The sequence below is a fragment of the Condylura cristata genome, unplaced genomic scaffold, assembly GCF_000260355.1.
Source record: "Condylura cristata isolate star-nosed mole 26May11 unplaced genomic scaffold, ConCri1.0 scaffold00006, whole genome shotgun sequence".
Classification (NCBI taxonomy): domain Eukaryota; kingdom Metazoa; phylum Chordata; class Mammalia; order Eulipotyphla; family Talpidae; genus Condylura; species Condylura cristata.
In genome coordinates, this window is record NW_004567107.1 from 17,904,693 (window position 1) to 17,925,239 (window position 20,547).

Consider the following 20,547-nt stretch of genomic DNA (forward strand, 5'->3'; position numbering starts at 1 on the left):
CCAAATAAATAAATCTTTAAAAAAAAAAAAAAAGCTCTTAGACTATAACTTCAAATGAGTGACTATAAGGGTGTGGTGGGGTAGGAGGGGGGTAACACTAGGTAAATAGGGTCAGTTTTAAGGTGAAGAATAAACTTGGCCTTTTGATGGTCATTTGAATGTAGTGTATACAAGATGTTGATTTATAAATGTGCATAGCTGAAACTTATATAATGTTAACTGCATTTAACTTTGAGTCTTAAACAAAAATAAACCTGCCTAGACAAAATTAAAAAATAGAAAGTTTTATTATTGGGGTTTCTCAGTGTATTCAAAATGAACCCCAGGTGTCCACTATCACCTCTGTCCCTCCTCAGCACTCGGCCACTCTTGTGTCTGTATCTGCACATCTTTCCCTTCATAGTTATTTTTAAACAAATGCCGATTTCAAGCAAGTACTTCAGTACCTATCTCTAAAAGATAAGGGCTACGTTCTATAAAACATTTACAATACTAAAATACTTAGTCATTATTAAGTTTTTTAATGTTAGACATTTAGTTAGTGTCCAGATTTTCCTGCTTGGTTGTCAGCAAAGTCCTTTCATGGCATTTAGTTGATATTCTACCTAAAACTGTATTTTGTTAAAATTCCCCCCAGGCATAATTGCTAAATATGCTTAAGATGTAAAACCTGACAGTTTGCTACCCAGACACATGGTTTCTGCAGTTAAGCTTGTTAATACATCCATCACTATACCTGTTACCTTTGTGTGTGTGGTGAGTGTACTTAGCAAATGCCAGGTAGCCTAGGCATCCTTATTAACTGTGGTTGCCAAGTTGCACACAAATCCCCAGAAGTCTTAACTGAAAGTTTGTACCTTTGATCAGCATCTCCCCAGTTCTGCTACTCATCCCACAGCAGTTCATGAAAGTCTTATCTAGCTCCCCTCTCCTGTTTATTTGAGTCCTGGCACTTGCGTGGTACAGTTCTCTGCTTTCTGGATTTTGTTGATAACATGACCTGTGACACAGTTGGTACAGGAAACTGACCTTATATATTGATCAAACACATGACTCAGGGCACACAAGACAAAGAAGATCCTTGCCCTCAAGAAGCTTGAGTGAAGACCAGTGATGATGCTTGTTGTGAAAATGCCCTAGAGAACTTTGAGTTCAAAGGAAGACCTTAGCTGGGGGGAGGGGAGTGGGGAATTTAAGTGAGAAATTTCTGAGGACAGCTGAGGAATAGGTACCTGTTGGTGGGATGCCCCTAGCCAAAGGCCTTCAGGCTTGAAAGACCACATCTGAGACTCCGGCTCCTTGCTCAGCCCTGCCTCTGAGCCTTATTTTCCACTAGACATTGCTCTCTGAAAAAAGTCGATATGCCTATCTTTGGAAAATTTCTCATTGATTTCATGAAAGCATACCTTTCCTTTTCCTTCTGTGTCTACCTCGTCTTTCTTCATTAGCTCCATAAAACTGGTTTCGAACATCTACCTCCCTTGACCTTAGATTCTTTCTTTCTCTAGCTCAGTCTTGTTCTAGTGCCTTGACACCCCCCTCCCCACCACCGGCGGGGAGGCCCCTGTGAGCCCTTTCCATCTGGCCTGGCTGGAGGTGCTGGCAGACATTTCAGCAAGGTCAGATCTGAACACTTCAGAGAGAAGGGGAATGAGGGACCGTGGGAATTCCTGGACTTTACTCCCTGGAGTCTTTGGAAACCTCATGTCCAAAGCATCCATCTGGGGAGGGGGGGGGGGGCAGATCTTTCCAGTCTGCTGGGAGCACTCTGCTGCTGTGGCGGCCCGCTGTGCTCACCTGTGGCAAATGAGCAGTAATTGGTGTGTAATAAGAGCAGCTTCCGGCCCACGGCCCTCCTGGCTTCCATTCCCTCCTGGCTTCCATTCCCGGCAGCCCGGTGACTCTCAGCAAGCTGCTTTGGCTCTCTGAACCACGGTTCTCTGCCGGGCCGGGAAGAAACACTGTCTGCTCTGCTGGCTGCAGGTGAAATGGACCTGGGCTTTCTCTAGGGAAGCCGGGTAAGCGGCAAGGACTTAGGAGACCACTAACCCCCAGCAGCCCTGCCATGGCATTTTACAACCACGGTCCTTTTATTGCTCGTTTGCTGGGCCTGAGTGGCGTCTCTGTGGTGTGGATGGCAGCAAGAGTGCGGGTCAGAGTCCAGGGAGGGGCCCTGCTGGCCAAGAGTGGCCGGACTCACGGGCTCCAGCCGCAGCGGCAGGTCTGTACTCCAGGCTGAAGGCTGAGCAGCGAGAGGTCCACGTTGGCTATTTTAATGCATGAGCAGGGAATCCAAGGTCAGAATAGTTTGTTCAGAAGACCTCCATATTCTACGTAGGATTAATTTTTCTCTGAAGTTGAGCAATATTTAGCTTTGTTTGAAAAGCCATAGTGTATAGTTCCTCTTCATTAAACAGACTCAAAGAAAAATGCAAAAAGGATGTGCTGTTTTTTAAGTGAAAAAGACTAGAGCATGCTTGAATTATTGTACCTTGTCATCTGTCTTGTTAACTCACTTCTGGGAATGAGCTCTTCCACATATGTGAGTTTCCCAGACAGCGACAGTGTAGTCTGTTTACTGACAAGACCTGGTTCATCTCAGCTTTCATTTATTTTTATTTCATTTACTTTTTTTTTTTTTTTTTTTTTTTTTACAAATCAGAACAATAAGTAGCAGTCGTACAGTCGGGTCAGGCCTGGAGCAAAGAATTTGACCCGACCGTGTGGATCCTGTTATGAGGAGCTCACGTGGAGAGGGCTGTGGCGTTGTTCTTTCACTGCATCATGCATCTCCTAACCCTCCTAAAAAGGAGAAGGAGCCACTTTGACCTTGCCTTGATAGCCCAGGATTAGCCTGCTGAGGACACGGTCCAGCAGTTCCAGGTCTTCACCTCTTCTGGCTCCTTGGGGCCAGCTTGTGTCATGTTCCAGCCTTCAGACTATCAATCCTTTCTATCCTGGCTTTGCTTCTACTGGGAAGAAGCTGCGTATGAGGCACCCTGTTCACCCTGTTCACTTGGGAGTCCCCTGAAGAGACTTCTCAGATGAAACCATGTTCATGAAACTCATAGCATATCATAGCGTTCCGCTCCCATCCAGAAGTCTGCGGACTCTGTTTCTCTCATGCGGGACCTAGTACATCTCATGTTACAGCAGTTATCTATGTAGAAATTGGGTAAAAGAAAAAAAGTTAGTGTTTTGCACATTATTTCCTTTTCATTTTGGTAAAATAGCACATAACAAAAGGAGACTCAGGACTCAGCAGTCACCCTCCCTTGTCCCTCCTCCCAGCCCTGGGTAGTCATTAGTCTGCTACTCTTTCTGTGAGTCTGCCAACTCTAGATACTGTTTCATACAAAAGGGATATCACAGGATATTTGGCCTATTGTGTCTGGCTGTCTTGTAGCATGATGTCTTCAAAGAAGGTTGGCCTTTGACATTGATTCGAGCGCTCTATTTGGCTTCACTCGTCCACTGTCACCACCGTGAGAGCTGTTGTTCCTGTTAGCATCCTATGCCGGCAGAGACTAGGCACAGAGAAGTCAGGCAGCGTGCGAGTGCCGTCTCCTTCAGTCTTGCTGATAGAATGTAGGGGACTAGGGTGTCTGGCCCCCCCATCTACCCTCTGTGTCTTTTTTTTTTTATTTGAGTTTTCTGGCTTGGTTATTACATATAAACTATAGCATCAAGAACAGAAAAACCTAGTTATTTGAATAGGAAGAAAAAAAGGGAAAAATACTAAGAACATTGGTTTTATTTAAAAGAAATGTTATCTGGCCATACCATTTCTGTACTTTACTAAAAATAAAAGCACATCGGTTTATTTTAGAATGTCCAGGAGTTACAGATGTTTAGAAAGTGAAGAATAAAAATCGTGATACATCTACAAGATGACCACTTCATTGAGATTTTGGTGTTTATCTCAGCTCCCTTTTTTCTAAGGATGGCTAGAGACTTTTTTTTTTTTTTTTAATGAAAATGAGGTCACACATGTATATTCTTTTTTTCATGGTAAGATGTGTCCTTAATCTTTATACTACATCTCATATTTGAAGAAAAGCTTGGGGAGAGTGGGTCTTTGTGTGGGGTAGGAGAAGCCAGGGGCGGCTGTCCCCTGGACAGAAGGGTCAGCAGTGGCTGTGGTGTGAGAATGCAGCACAGCTCCTAATGGGGTTGAGATGGACCCCGGGTTCTTTGTGTGCCCCCTGGTCTTTACCTCCTGTCATCCTCACTGTAAACCTCGGAGGCCAGCAGAGCAGGTATCACCATCCCACATCACCTGGCTGAGCAGGTAGCCAAGTCCAGAAAGGTGTATTTGTTCTTTGGGTCCTTTGGAGCAATCTGCCACTCATGTTTCTCGGACAGCCGTAACACCCCGCAGAGATGACTGGTGCCATCATGCTGGGCAGGGGGAGCTTTCTGGGGGCTCTTTGGGAGTCCAGGTAGATTTCCATAGGGAGTGCTTCAGGGGAGGGGATTGTGGGCTGATTTGACATGGAGTGGAGGAGGATTACTTGACTAGGTGGAAGAACAGCTTGACCAGCCTCATGGAGGATAGATTTGAAAAACATAGCACAGCTCATGGCATGCTGCACAGGGGGACAGCAAGGCTGGGGGCACTGGCTGCTGCAAGCTGTGGTGGACGACAGACGGAAAGACAAGCCGTTAGCTGTCCTTTGGGTCTAAACTAGGGTGGAGCTGGGCATGGATAGGAAGGGCCAATGCAGTGGAGTATGAAGACCTGGAACCTAGGGCTATGGTGACTGGATCTGGAGTGGAATTGGTGGGGAAGCCCAGATGTGGGCCCTTGTTCTATGCCTGGAAGGTTGGTGAGATTGAGGCCCCAGGGGTGGAGCAGCAGCTGGGAGGGGCGCTCGTGATCGCTCAGGCCTGGGTTTAGTCACCTTTGTCAACTGAAGATATTATTTCTGTTCTCTTTCTTTAAGAGGACCTTCCCATGGATAAGCTTGATGGTGCCATAAAACCTGGGTTCATACTGCAGTCCTCTGCCCACCTGTGCCTATGCAGGTGCCTCTTCCCACCCGCTGTCTCCCTCTGCAGTGCAGCAGCCACCTGCCTGCTGGTGACCTGGTACCTACTGGTGACCTGTACCTGCCGGGACTTCTCTGCACTGACCTCCCTCAGCAGAGGCCACTCTCCTAAGGCCGCCCACCTGCAACCATGCAGGCCTCTCTCAGCATACCTGTCCCTTTCAGGCAGCTCTCCCTGCCCGCTTGTGCCTGTGCAGATGTCTTTTATTCCCATCCTTTTCCTTAATAAACCTGCTCTTAAAAGCCTCGTTCATTCCTAGTTGTGTTTTGGTCTTAGCCCAGTGTGAGGGGTCTGCATATCAGACCAGAAACCCAAGTGTCTGCTCATGTCTGACAAGAAGCTGATTCTGGGTCAGACTGCAGGCGGCTGCTCACCTGAGCTGTCCCGGCTCCGAGCCTCTGAGCCCAGGTGCTGGTGTGGCTGCTGCCATTTTTCAGATGAGACAGGAAAGCAGCCATGATGTTGACCACTCTGCTCTGTCGCTTCCCAAGCAAGAGTGACTAATGAAGAGACACTGGCGATTATGGAGGAGTTGTTGCATACAAGACCGGGGGATACAAGACTGAGTCAAAGATTCATGTCTCCTTCACGACTGCCAATTCAGTGGGCCGAGTTTTCCTTTCCGTTTGCAGAGAGCACTGTGCTTTGCATGTGGCTGTATCCATTAAAGATAGTCAGGGCGGAACACAGGGGTCTGCCTTGCTTCTCAGGGGACACTCCAGAGTTGTCTGGCTGGTCAGAGCCTTGGAGAAGTGCTGCTGCCTTGGTAGTAGCAGGAACTGGAATCTGAGACAGAGGCCCCAAGGAAGAAAACAGAACAGGAGTAACTTGCTGAAAACAATGGTTCTGAATCCCAGTGTGGGTTATGTTTTCTCAAAGCTTTCTAGCTTGCCCACATATGGTGGCATGAGAAGGGTGACAGCATGTTGCTGCAGTTTGGCCCAGACTGAACTGTAAAGCACATCTTTTGGGGTTGACACACATTATGCTGAGTAAAAGAAGCCTTCCACAAGAGGACCTTCCCTATGGTTTCCTGTACAGTTGCAAAACTGACAGAACCAATCTGTGGAGAAAAATCAGAGTAGCTGTTGCCCAGACTGACCGGCATGAGAAAGTGGTGGGGAGACAGGGTATGCTGAATGATGCAGGGGGGGTGGTGCATCAGAAGGATGCAGATGCTTCCTTCTGTCCAAATGGAACAGCTCAGATCTGTGCATTTTGATGTAAGCAAATTTATCATCATCCCTGAAAAAGATGTGTTGAGAAAAATAATGGAAGGCAGGGGAATAGTGGAAGGTGGGTAGAGGTAAAGAGGCTCCAGAATGTTGATAATTGTTACAGGTGAGTGACAGGTGTTTGCTCTACATTCTGGTTATATTTGTTTGATATCGTCCATAATAAAGACTTCAGTTAAAGAAAAACTACAGCAGGCGATCTTTATGGGCTCTTGCTCCCAGGACCCCTGCCTTTATCCTGGGGTAGGTGCAGTGCCTGGGGTGGTCTCAGGAATACCCCCCCAACACACACACACACACACACACACACACACACACACACACACACACACACCCTAGCTCCAGTCTTCTGGGACTTGCTTACTTTCTGCCCTGGTAGCTGGGAACTGTGAACCTTGGCTTCCTCCCCCTGCACCTGCTAGGGCCCCTGGCCTTTTGCCATCACTTTGATCCCTTGTGAGGGACTTTGGCTGGATGCCCCCTCCCCTGCCTGCTCCCATGTCTGACCCACACTCTGTGCTCCCAGGTCTGCTGTGAGTGTGTCCACAGCACGTGCACTGGCTGGGGTGTCATTTCCCTTCTGTCCAGGCTGGTGAAGTGCCGCCTGAGTGCTTATTTTCAGCAATTAGGGTCTGAATCCGAGGCTGTACGTGCTTTGTGGCTCCATTTATATGAGCTTGAATAGGCAGAACCCACCCGTGGGAAGGAGAAAAGGAAGCGGTGGACATTGGGAAGAGACAGGGAGCCAGGTGTCCTCTGGGAGTGGCCGCTCACTTCTGAGAATTACTTGACGTATACCTTTGTGTGAGCTTCTGTCCTGCATGTCACACTTCAATTAAAAGTAAACCAGAGGTCTGTGTGAGACTTTAAATTGCAGTAATAAAGTAAAAATGAAAGTCAGCAAACAGCTATAAACTACAGGGGTGGGGAGGGGAACAGAATCAAAACTAGGGCAGGAAGAGCACACAGGACGAGGGTAACAGCACTGGTGAATTGGGAAGTCCACAGGGATTACAACCGAGATGAAAGAATGTGCAAAGTGAAGAATGATGTAAAATATATATATCTATATATAAAGATAAAATATTAAATAAATGTATTGGCTCTGAGGTAGGATTATCCAATATATGCAAATGATAAAGACTAAAATAAATTGTTTAAAAAAAACAAAACTTTTTAAATTGCTCCATGTTAGTTAAAACCTCCTGGCACCACAGGGAGACTGATAGCATGGGTGAGCCTCCGTGGAGGTTGGCGTGGGATCCACTCCGCCCCTGTGAGTGCTTACTGTTCTCTGCACTGTCCAGAGCCTGGTGGGGGGTGACCCTGCTCTGGGGTCTCCTGTGTTAAACTATTCCAGGTGAATTAGTTCTGCTTCAACTCGGGAGAACTGGGATTAGCTCAGACTGAGGGATAGCCATTAGAGAGATGTGAACCTGCTAGATTCTGTAAGTAATTTCCTATTTGTGTCCCCTACTTTAAAGTATCAGTTAATGCTTGCACCTCTTTGGGCATTCAGGGGTTGCTTTATATAAATGCATGTATGATTGGAAGTTTTCCTCTAGTTAATGGGTAAGACTACTATTTTGGGTGGCAAACTTATAGTCAAGATTATTCTCCCAGCAACTCACATTAACCACAATCCTGCACCTTGGAGAAATAATCTTGGTGATGCCATCCTTGCCAAGCCAAACCTACAGAGAGACTCAGCATCTCATCTGAATGTGTCACTCTCTGCCTTCTTGCAGGAGGCTTTTTTTTTTTTAAGACCACTGACTCACCAAAAAAAAGAGATTCGAAAAATCAAAGGCAACCTATAAAAGGCAACGCTGTCTACCCTAACGTCAGATGAATGGACAGTTGTACCTCAGTCATAGTTTTATGAACTGGCAGCCACGCTGACCATCGACAAGGTTAAAGATTTTATGTGTGTTTCCAACTCATTAACCTTTTTGAAAATCTTTCGTGCATATGGAGCCAAGTAAACAGAAAAATTCTGTTCTTAGCAGTTGATGTGATCACTGCAAGCACTCAAATGCAGGCTGCTTTGCTAGCTGGGGTCACTGCCTATTCTTAGAGATGTGTGATACCAGCTGTGGGAGGACCCACAGAATCCAGGGGCCAAGATTGTGGTTCTTCCCTGTATTTATGGCCATGTAGAGTGCAACTCTTATGACCAGGACATAGTTCTGGCAAGTCTGAGAGCAGGAAGTCTGAGAGCAAGGAGATAGCATAGCTGGTTGAGAGGTTCCACTCCTTGGCTGATAGATCTCTTGCTGCCTCTTCGCGCTCTATCTTCTCACAGTCTTTTGTTTGTTTGCTTGCTTTTAAAGATTTGTTCATGCCTTCAAAAACTGGGGTACAGGCCAGAGGTATGGGGGGGGTGAGAGGATTTATGAGAGACAGAGTGGGGAGCAGAACAGGTGAATTGACTGAAATATACTGCTGAGGGGAGCAGCAGGCAAGACAGGAGAGGTTAGTTCCCTGGCCAGGTATCAAACTTGTGCTTCAGTGGCTGCAGATAGTTCATAGTGCTGAGATTTAACCCCTTGGGCCACCAGGAAGGGCCCTTCTCACGGTCTTTTCACATTCACCAGCTTCCTTGATGTCTCTGCATGTGACCTAATCTTTATGAGGACATCAAATAGGATTAGGGCCCAGCCTAGTGAGTGAACTCTTTTAAGGCCTCCATTTCTCATACAACCACATTCCAAGGTAGTGGGACGTGAGGCTCAGCATCTGAATGTGGGGATCACATGGCTCAGCTCATCATACTCCCCTGTCAATTAACCTCCATAAACTTCATCTCCTATAAACCACACACTGCCTAGAAGGGTGCCCTGGTGTGTCCTACTGGCAAACTGTGGGACCACGTCCTGTGCAAGTCATCATGTTAAATTCATCTCATCCTCAAACATCCTTACCAGGTCAGAACTCTCAGGCCGCCTCCTGCTGTGCCTCAGTCCCTGCATCATGGTTGGTTATGATGCCCAGAACAATGCTTTCAGCTCCAAAGGGCTCTGCTGAGAAAGAGGGAACAGTCACCGCAGGTCTAGGGAGTTTAGGGGTGCTTCCTGTGCAAGGTGCCTTGCTTGGTCAATATCATTGCTTTCCTAAATTGCAGGCTGGGTGGGAGCAGTGCTTCTCCCAAAGTGAGTTCTTTCTGTTCACGTTTCTTGGCTGGGTTTCCTTGGAATTTGTTGCGTGTTTGTTTATGTGAAGTTACTTGTTTTCAGAATGGCAAGGAGGGGGAATCTGCAATCTGGCTGCAAAAAGTAATTTGGCAATTTATTTTCAGGGCTGCCCGTCTTCCAGCCGCTTTTTTGAAACTCAACCTCTTGGCACAAAGACATCCATCACTTTAATTGCAGGTTACTGTTTAGTCAGGCACAAATTTGTTTCATTTTCTTTTTCCTTTCGCCGACAGTTTTTCCCCTTCCTGGTCACCGCTAAAAACAGCCAAAAATATTCACCAAATCAAGCGTTTTTTTATAGACAAAGTTTTTAGCACTGAGATTTCTCAGTTTTTGGTGGCCTGTATTGGTTCTTCACCTTTCCATAGCAGAAATGCACGGTTTGCTCTCTTTCTGGGCCCGTTCAGGTAACAGTCATAATGCAGACCTCTTATGAGCGTCCCGAGAAAGAAAGTGCATTGCTGTCAGGACAGGATCCACCCTGGCTTTGCAGTGGCTGTCTGCGCCCACGGACACCTGTCTCTGGCCTCTGTTTACCAGGTCAGCGAAAGGAGGGGCCTGGCTGCACTGATTTCCAGAACAATCTGACTTGGTGGCTTGGAGCAGGGCTCCGTCCAAAGGCCTGCTCCCTGTGTCTGTCGAGACACGTCCCCTGAGGAGCTTCACCCGTCCTTCAGCAGCAGTCTGTCCCTCTCCTGGACCTCAGGCTGTGATGCCCTAGCTCAGGGTCAGAAATCGGCCTGGGATCCCTCGTAATCCCTGATTATGAGACTCAGAAACGTTCTAAGGGGTGAAATCATTCTTTCCATGCAATCAGCTAGGGGAGAATGTTAAGTCTGGTATCAGAAGCTGGAAAAACTTCCCTCTGATTGCTGCACATGTGTTGTTGCTGGGAAGATGTTGTCTGTGAAACTGAGCACACAGGGTGCCTCCCTGCAGCTGCACTGGGGTGGGGACGAAATGTGACTTCATGTCGCCATGGCCGGTAGGTGCTGGGCTGGGTCCGGACAGATCTGTGTGTCATGTTTCGTTTCAGTGACGTGGAAGAAAATCGATGAACAGTTAGGAGTCATTTCCCTTGTGCACCCCAGAGCACCTTCACGGTGGGCACAGACGCCCTCTCCAGCCGGTGCTGTGCATCTCCACAGCAGAGCTTAGGCCAGGCAGTGCCGGCACCCACCAACTTCCAAGCACTTTGCAGCTTGGGAGGTTTTAAGCCTTGATTATGGTTATGGAGGCTTCCCACTACGAAAGTAGAGAGAACGCAGAACATTCGCTTAGATGTACAACACCCCTTTATTATTATTTTTCTGGAGTATTTTACAGCAACTCCCAGACAACTCGTTTACCCTCTTAATACCTAAGCGGCTTTCTCTCTGTCTCTGCCCCTCTCTCCCTCTCTCCTAATGCATTATAATATATACATATACATAACCACAATCCCATTTTTATACTCAGCCAAGTGAGCAATGATTCCTCAATGTTGTCTGATACCAAATCCTCTTTTGGTTTGGCCCATTCACCTCAAAACCTTTTCTCCATTGGTTTGTTCCACCTGCAGACTGCACGATGCATTTGTTAAGTATGTCTCTCTCAATCCATGCCGATCCCCTCCTCCACTTTCCAGTGCAATTATTTTGAGATCCAGATACACCCTTAGTGAATGTAACTAAGGCAGCACCATGTAGTTTCCATTTTACTGTCTTTCTCCTAAACAGCTAGTGGCCTTCAAAGAACAGGTTTTTAGTTTATCCCCGTCCCTATTTTTTTTTTTTTAAGAGAGAATTCACATTTATTATTCTCCTCCCTTGTCTCTGAGCAGGTGGTATGTGATAGCATCACGAGGAGGATTTCCTAAAAAACCACTTTTTAAATTACAAGGATAGTTACGGATCCTAAATCTTTCAGGTATGCACACACAAGCCACACACACATGCCGTGTCTGGATGTACATGCGGTTTTCATTCTGGCTCACCATGGTGGTCTAACAGACTTCCCAGTGTTTGTGCCTTAACACAGCAACCACTGTCCCCGTTCATGGAGTCTGTTGCTTAAGACTTGGCGTGGGCTCAGTTAGGAGAGTCTTCTGCTGCTCGTGGTCTTGTCCCAGGTTCCCAGGAGCATCCAGCTGGCAGGTGGGCTGAGGTAAGGGACCTCAGAACGGGTACCCACATGTCTGCCCCCTGGCAGTGGTGATCTGAAGGCTGGACCAGCAGGTCGGTGAACTGGACACCTGTTCCTGCACTCTTTATGGCAGTCTCAGGGTCACTGGGTTTTTCACAAGTTGGCTGGCCCTTCCCCCCAGAGTGGACATCTCTTCTCCTTAGAAGTCACCAAACACCTCTAACACCATATCATTTATTTATTTATTTATTTATTTATTTATTTATTTATTTATTTATTTATTTATTTATTTATTTATTTATTTATTTTGGTGGAAGCCATGCCCAGCCCTTCCAAAGTCAAGGAAGAAGGCTGAAAGCCTTGCAGCCTTATTTGTAAGAGCCACAGTTTAAAAGAACAACACTGGGCGGCCCTCCCTGGTGGTGCAGCGGGTTAAAGCACAGTTCTGTGAAGCTGTCGGCAGCCGCTGCAGCACAAGTTCTATCCCTGACCAAGGAGGTGACCCATATGGCGTGGCAGACCTGTCATGTCCACTGCAGTGTATTTCCAGTAGATCTCTCTGTTCTACTCCCCACTCTGTGTCTGGTGAATCCTCTCATCCCTCACTTCTCTGGCCTGTACCCCAGTTCTTGTGTGCATAAATAAATAAATCTTTAAAAAATAATAAATAAAAGAACAACACTGAAAGGAGCTCTTCAGGACCTTGCCAACTGGCCCTTTCAAGTCCCCATGTTCATGTTGGTCTTGTACCAGATTGAGGCCACTGGGGTGAGAAGCACCTGTCTTGGAGGTCATTCAGGGCAGCCTGTGACCCCTTCCCCATTCACTGGGCATTCGAGTGGACTCAGCCGGGCAGATGGCACTGTGACAGTCAGTGACTCACCATCCCAGTGATAAAGAGGACATGGAGAGGCTCCCAATCCAGGACTGTGAAAGCAAGCTGTCTAGTGGACCTTTGTTCTAGGGAGGCTTTGTTATTTTATTAATATCCCTGTCAGTAGGGATAATATATTAAACCATGACTGATAGTCTCACCAACAAATTAGAAATGTTCATTCAGCATGTGCTGTTTCAGGGCTTCTTATTGAGCGTGGGAGGCATACTGTGTGCAGTGCTGGGTGAAAGCAGTTTCAGAGTAGCCAGGTCAGGTGATGGCTTTATGTGCCTGGACTTCTTTTAGCATCTTGAGGCGTAAATGGGAAGCCCCGACTTGCTGCTCCGTCACTGTGCCAGCACGCATGGAAGAGGCTACAGGGAGCCCCAAATTGAGGTCACTGCATGTTAGGTGGATTGAAAGGAGATTCACAGGCTCTTGGCCAGTGGGATCATTTAATCCTCACAGCAGCCCTGTAAGGGGGATGTTGTGGAAGGAACAAATGAGAGCTTTGAATATCCACTGAGAGAAATGCAGCTTGACCCAAAGACAGTTTATCAGCCCAGTACAGAGTTTAGTCAGCAGTGGCTAGTGTAACACTGTCTCATTGTTCTGGCTTCCTGGTTAGTTGAAGCCAGGGCGGCTGTGCTCTGTGGTGGACATTAAGCAAACCTGATGCTCAGATCTGCCTGTCCTGACCTCCTTTAGCGTAGCTGGACCCCCATCCCTGGTGGAAGAGCCCTGATTGTCTGCGGGTGCGTCTGCTCAGCGGAGGCCCACACTGAGACGACAGTCACCTTCTAAAATTGCTCTTACTTCCTTGTTGGTCAAAATTAAGAGCAGTTGTTTTGTTGCTTTCTCTGATTTCCAAGAGATTGTTCGCTAGGCAAGTCAGGAAATTAATAACATGTGCTCTGTTTTACCAGAATTCAATTTCCAGGAGCCACCCTGGCTGTTGCTGTCCCTGCCCAGTGTCTGGCTTTCTGTGTTAGTTTGTGAACAAATAATCTACATTTCCGTTTGGCTGTAACTTTCTCGTCCCCTAAACAAAGTGGGAATTGCCTCCCCAGGCTGACATCTGTTTGTGGTCTGACTGTGTGACCGTGTAGCCCAAGACCAGGCCTGTTGAATTGGGCGTAAGAAATACTTCTTGTTTGCAGGGCACGTGTGTGCTCAGAGCCAGGGAGGTGAACTGCGTGACTGGGGGAGAAGTGGGTGCTATAGACTCTTCTGAGACTCAGTGCGGCTGTTGCTGACTCTGGCTCTGCCACTTCTAAGTACTAGGAACTTGGTCCTGGAATTTCTCTGAGACCTAGGCTCTTTCTCTGCAAAATGAGGTGACTTTTGCACCATCAGAGTACCCTCCAGCTGGGAGGTGGGATTTGTAGGCTGGCGCTCTGTCGCCTCACACCGTAGTTCATGGGTGCTTCTGCACGGCCTTTGCTCAGTCCAGCCCAGTTTTGAGTCACCAGAACTTGCTGATGTCCAAGATGACATGTCTCATTCCTGAGAAAACTTCAAGGGAAATTTATTTGGTAGGTTCAGATATTTTGTCTTTATGACATCGTGGAGTAAACAGCTTATATTTGTTTGTGATGGTTTAAGTCAAGTGTGGTGGCAATGGGACAGAGACCCTGCACCCTGGGGGTGTGCATTGTAAGCTTATGTGTGAAGTTGAGAGCTAGTTTATTACTAACGTTCATAGAAAATTAGCACATTATCAGGTTTTGGGGGTAGGAGCTTGTAACTGTGAAATTAGCTCTTCTGAGAATCAATTGAAAGCAAGCCCTGGTCAGGTACCTTCTGAGAACTGCTGGCCAGGAAGCGTGCTGATGGGCCCAGCTGGCGTTCTGAGAGCTGTTTAAATGAGGGTGTGTAAGGACTTGGGAAGGAAGGAATCGGTCTCTACGGATCAACATAGGCCACCAAATCCCTCACAGCAGATCAGGCTTCATTTTTAAAAATGGGATTACTCCACTATGCTAGATCATGAACCTTCTGTGCCTCAGTTTTTGTTAAGCATTTGCAGAATGCACATTTTGTTATTCCTGTGGACAAGAGAGAAATAAGACTTGAGTAAAAGTAACAATAGTTGCTTGGTTGTGTACGACACCACAGTATAGTCACTGGCTCTCTCGCTCTTTCATTAATTCAGTGACAGAGGAGTCAGTGTCCTGAGGCCAGTTCCTAGTGGAGGTTTGTTTCGGCCTCCCCAGGCCAACCAGTTCTCCAGCACCAACGCAGGTCTGAGAATTCAGCTCAGTTCTGACACCATCTGCTGGTCATGTCACCGTCACAGGTAAAGGCTCAGTCTCCCCCGAGTGTTTTCCACTTCAGACGGCAGCTGCAATTCCAGCCAGTTCCCTGTGCTCTGGTCTACTGCTGTAAGTCAGAGGTTCTCAGGACACCTCCTCAGATTCGGTCATCGGCTAGAAAGACACGCAGAATTGAGGAAACCAGTTTATTCACTGATTGATTACAAAGGCTGTAACTCAGGGAACAGCCTGGTAGAAAAGATGCATAGGGCAGGTATGGTGAGAAGGTGCGAAAGGCCCCCCCACTCCAGGCTTAGCCCTCTCCACAAATCTTTACATTTTCACTAACCAGGAAGCTCTTGGAAGTCCGTCTTTTGGGGATTTTTTGGAAGCTGCATTATATAAGTGTGGCTGGTGAACTAATTGGCCAGTGGCAGGGGAACTCAGTCTTCTAGCCCTTCTGGTCCCTGGAGATCCTGGAATCGGGTTGAAAGTTCCACCCACGATACCTGTTGGTGTTGCTGGCAACTCTCCCTCCTACCCTCTCAATGTTTTTACCAAAAACAACTTCACTAACATAGTAAAAGTCACCTTTGACCTCTCAAACACTTAAGAAATTCCCAGGCAAATGAGATTACCCCATTTTTAAGATGAAGAAGCTCTTGGAGGGTGCTAAAGAAGAGCTAGAACTAGGTTTCTGACCCATATGTTTGCCTCAAAGAGTGTGGGGCTGGCCCCACATGATCTGACTGTGGTGTATTTCTAAGAGGGTGCTGGCCACCATCAGAGGGGTTCCCTTAGTACTGTTCACCTGAAGAAGACCACACCTTCCACCACTCCCCACCTTGACAACCCCTGCCTACACCGCCCCCCCCCCACACACCACATTTCTCACACTGTGAAACTGGCATCAATGGCTGGTATATGGGATAACAGCCTAGAACTCATATTCTCAACGGAATAGATGATGAGCCTGTTAAAATGATGAAATCTAATTGGAACAAATACAAAGCCTGTGCTTAGGTTTAGAAACCATCACAATTTGTTTTTTGTTTTTTGTTTTTAAGATTTTATTTATTTATTCATATGGAACTGGGGTACAGGCCAGAGATGTAGAGGGTGAGAGGATTCACCAGAGACAGAGTGGGGAGCAGAACAGGCAGAGCGACGAAGTACACTGCTGAGGGGAGCAGCGGGCGGGTCAGGAGAGGTCTGCCGTGCCATGTGGATCTCCTCCGGGGCAGGCCGGGATCGAACTCATGCAGAAGTGGCTTTAGCTTCTTAGTGCTGTGCTTTAATCCACTGCGCCACCAGGGAGGGCCTGGTTATTTTTTTTTTTTTAATCCAGATGTGAAAAACCCAGCATTTATAGTATGCCAGTGTATAAGGCACAGTATGAGACACAGTCAAGGCTAGACCCCGTGTGATCTGTTTCCAAACACCTTTGTCCTAGTCTCATGGGAGGGAAAATGGGGGTGCACCCAGGCCCCCCCGGCTAGCACAGATTCCCAGCCCAGACACGGATAGAGAGCAGACTGGAAAGTGGGTCCTTTGATGGCTGTTGTGGGAACTGGGGCTCCTCCTCCATCATACCGCATCTACGTTTATTGAGCTTCAGGATGTCAGCTGGTTCAGAAGCAGAGACGAACCGGCGGGATGCTGCCTACTGCAATTTAGTGACGACTTACGACAGTGTGTGGGGGTTGGCTTCCTGGAGGTACGGAGCGGGGTTCCCACACAGAGGAAGGGCACGCCAATCCTGGGGTGGGGCCTGCTGCATTGTTGGGGTGCGTGAGGCAGTTGCGTGTATGCTTTGGCATTTGAGGGCATGTGTAGGACCTGAGGGAGAGAGGACGTGTGTTGGATTGGGCAGTATTGATAGTGAAGAAACCCAGAATACAGCTGAGCTGCCTGTAGTTCATTCTCTTGTGGGTGTTTTTGTTCAGAGAAATGACCGAGAAGAGGACTTGTGTGATCAGAGGCCATTCTGGAAACAGAGGAGATGGGCTGTAGGAGGGAGAGCAAGACTTACAGCCAGGGGCGGGCAGGGCTGTTGCTGAGCCCAGAGGAAGTGGTGTGGCCCTTCTGAAGGTGCAGAGGGCCGTGCCACCTGATGCCTGTGGGGCGGGTGAACAGGGGGTCCCCAGGGCCTGCCACGAGCCGGCTGCTGAAATCCTTCCACTGTGCAGAGGCCAGGCTATTTCCATTTTAGCTCACAACTAGGATGCGGACGCTCTCCCAGCGCCCTCACTCCCAGCTCATTTTCTCCTTTCAAGCCTTCTGGGAGGCCTGGCCCCCATCCTGCGGAGACTGCGGTGATTTGGATGGGCCAGCTTCAGTCTTCTTGCTTCCAGGGCCAGTGAATCTATTACATCGTTGCCAGTGGCTTCTTATCTTACAGGGTCAGGATCATTAATTTATTCGGGGGACAGTTAAGATATCACCCGGCTAGTGGTCTTCCTTATCAGGAGTATGGCTGGGAACCCTTTGGCCTGCCAGCAAAGACAGCGCTATGTCCATGCTTGGCCCTGCTGGCTGGCTGCCTGCCTGGCCCAGTCTGTACTTGGCAACTCTGTGCCCTTACTGTGCACATGACTTTAATGAGCGTGGGTATTGAGCTCCTTTCAGATCAGAAGGAGACCCAGTGACTCAAAACCTCTGGTTGTAGTTCTTGGGAAAGTGATGTGTTGAGAAGAGTAGAAGATGCCAGGACTCGGGAGAGAGCCCTGTGGCCGGCTGCACCTGGGGGCAGCTGGCAGGTTCCAGGATGGCAATCTGGACCTAGTAAGGTTTCGCATGCAGTTTCTTCAGCTTGAGAATGTAGGGCGATACGTGGTTCTGAGAACTTGTGGGCTTGGAGCTCAGTGCTTTGGGTGACTGCTCCCCGAGCAGCACCCGGTACTCACCTGCAGTTCCTCCCTTCAGACTCCTGCCCCACTGTGCACCACACACCTAGGATGATGGCTGGTGCTGGCTGAGCACTGGGTAAATATTTGTTGAATGAAAATGAATTCAGACTGAAGAGGAGACCTAGTTAACAGAGAACGAGGAGCAGCTTCCAATTTTGTCACATTAACAGATCTCCCATTATAACCACTAGACAGCACTTCACTTAATAGCCACAAAATCGTGTTGAGGTAAACAGCCTTGGAAGTACAGCACAGTTCCCTAGGCACTTGTTCGTAGAATATTTAATTTGAAAAGATTTTAATGAGGTTTTTTTTTTTTTTTTTTTTTTCATTTTTCCTGCCGGCTGCTTGGTGAAACATTCTATGCATGCTCACCTATCCCCAGATCTGTTTGTTGGCTTCAGACCCCACATTGCCCCAGCCCGCCAGTGCCCAGGATCCATGCAGTGCCTGCTGTGTGCCAGGCTGGCACCATGCTTTGCAGATGGAGGGTGGTGAGGAGGGTGCAGTTGAACACAGCTGTGCCCGCCCGCTGGGAAGGCTCAGACTGAAATAGCCACGGTTGCAACAGCAATTGCAGTTAATGAAGGCACTTGCTGCTGGCGAGAAGACCCAGGAGTGGGCACATCTCTGGGACGAAGGACCCCTTGTTTCGGCTAGCCCTGGGCTGATGGTTTATGACTTCCAGGGTCCTTTTCCCCTCTCCACCCAACCCTACCACTGATGCCCTGGTGGAACAGGTGGACTAAGGTATCTGGAGCCTTCTTTGCTGTAAACGTGGATACGCTTCAGGCTGGGAGGAGTGAGAGACAGCGGGTTCCAGTGTTGTGGTCTTCACCCCACGCATTCTTCATCCTACCCACTGGGACCTCTGTTTGGAGGTCCCCCATGCCCATCTGCAGAATCCTCGTAATTTTTTTCACAAGAATATAATGTATTTTTAATGTATTAATATATACTTAATGCATTTTTTAAATAACTGTCTATTTTAACATCATTTTGTGCCTTTTCCCATCTTAGTTGTATTCCCCGTGGGCTCCCCATCACCAGCACCAGATCACCCGTGTGTCATCTCCACAGTCCGGTGCACTCCCCACCCCATTTTTTATTCCATTTCCCACTCCACCACTGTAGAATGTCTCTGGTATGTAGTTGTTCATTATTATTATTCCCCACCCCTGGCCCTTTATGCTCCTGCTATGAGTGAAACCATCTGGTATTTTTCTTTCTTTCTGGCTTATTTCACTGAGCATGATCCCTTCCAGCTCCCTCCATGTTGCTGCAAAAGGCATGTGTTTGTTGTTTTTTTTTGGTTGCTGAGTAATATTCCATTGTGCATATGTACCACATCTTTTTAATCCAATCATCTACTTTTGGGCATTTGGGTTGAGAAGCCTCATAATTTTACCACATGCTTTTTGGCATCAGAAAGGATCATTGTGAATTCTGTCTTTAGCAGAAGAAGACACTTGAATGACATTTTCTGTCTACCAGACCCCACTGCCTGCCACCTCTGTCCAGCTGAGTGAGGGTCTTGCCAGGGGAGGCGCTGGTTTGGTGTAGTGGCAGCGACCCATCACCCCCAGAAGATTCTTTTCCCAGCCTCCATGTATTGCTCCTGTTAAATTAAGAGCCATTTTGGAAAGACACCAGAAAAGTAAGACTTGGAATGACCAGACAGGAGCTTGGACTCACTGCCCTCACTTTACATGCCTGGGGCTGGTCTTCAGTTCTGACTCTGCAAGTGATGAAATCACACACCTGGGTGGTAAGCCCTCAGAGACATCCAAATGGGAGCAGGTTGGATGTGGGGCCACTTGGGCCTTAATGAATTTCAGGACAGCAGACTCTGTTCACCACCACCACTACCTAGTCTGGAAGTGGAACCCTGCCAGCCCGCCAGGTCAGCACCACCACACAGCCCTAGCTAGTCACAGCACCTTGCACCCCCCAAATTGCAACTGCCCTGATTTTGTTGTAAGCACATCTCCATTTTTATCAGCTATGCATGCAACTTAGGCATTGGTGTTCCGTTTTTAATATTCTCAGGTTTTTGTTTAATGTGTCTCAAAGACTATTTCAATCTATAGGTTTCCCTTCCATCTCGTCTCTTACTCTTCCTTGTATCTGTTTGTTGAAGAAATTAAGTCATTTGTTTCTAGAATTTCCTACAGGCTGGATCTTGCTGATTGCCACCCCCAACCCACAGTAGTTTAGAATAACCCTCTGCAGGTCCTGTGTTGTCCGTTGGATCTAGTGGTTCGACTGGTCCTAGGCTTGATTTGGTTTTTATGTGGAGAGAGAGATATGGGGAGCAGGTTTTATCTATTACTCATAGATAGCTATTTGATTTTTTTTGCTTTTGGGCCATTATGAGTCAAGATGTTTTGTACAAATGGACATTTGTGTACACATTTCTGTTTTCATTTCTCTAGGGTGTGTACCTAGGAGTGGGTCATGTGATAACTTGTTGGGTCACGTGATAACTTGTTTAACGATTTGAGAAACTGCCAGGCTGTAACTCAAAGTGGCTCTACAACTGCATTCCCATCAGCAGTGTACAAGAGCTCCAGGCTCTCTGGCGTTTGATACTGTCTGTCATTGTTGTTATAGCCACCCTGCTAGGTAAAGTGGATTCGATTATGGTTTTGATTTGGATTTCCCTAAAGATTCATGATGCTGAGCATCTTTTTATTTGCTTGTGGGGTGTTTATATCTTTTTTGAGAGCTCCCTATCTATGTCTCTATGTATGTATCTCTGTTGCCCATTTTAAAACTATGAGCTGTAAAAGTTCTTGATTCTAGATCGAAGTTCCTTATCAGATATAATTTGCAGAACTATTTTTCCATGTCTTTATACTTTCATGATGTCTTGACATCCATTGAAGCACAATAACTTTACTT

General features: G+C 47.4%; 1 protein-coding gene across 1 annotated transcript in view; it reads left to right on the forward strand.

The window, feature by feature from the left end:
- Positions 1 to 20,547, forward strand: part of EPB41L4B (erythrocyte membrane protein band 4.1 like 4B) — a gene marked incomplete at its 5' end in the record, with an annotated part of 122,714 nt that overhangs the window by 11,136 nt on the left and 91,031 nt on the right. The window lies entirely within an intron of this gene.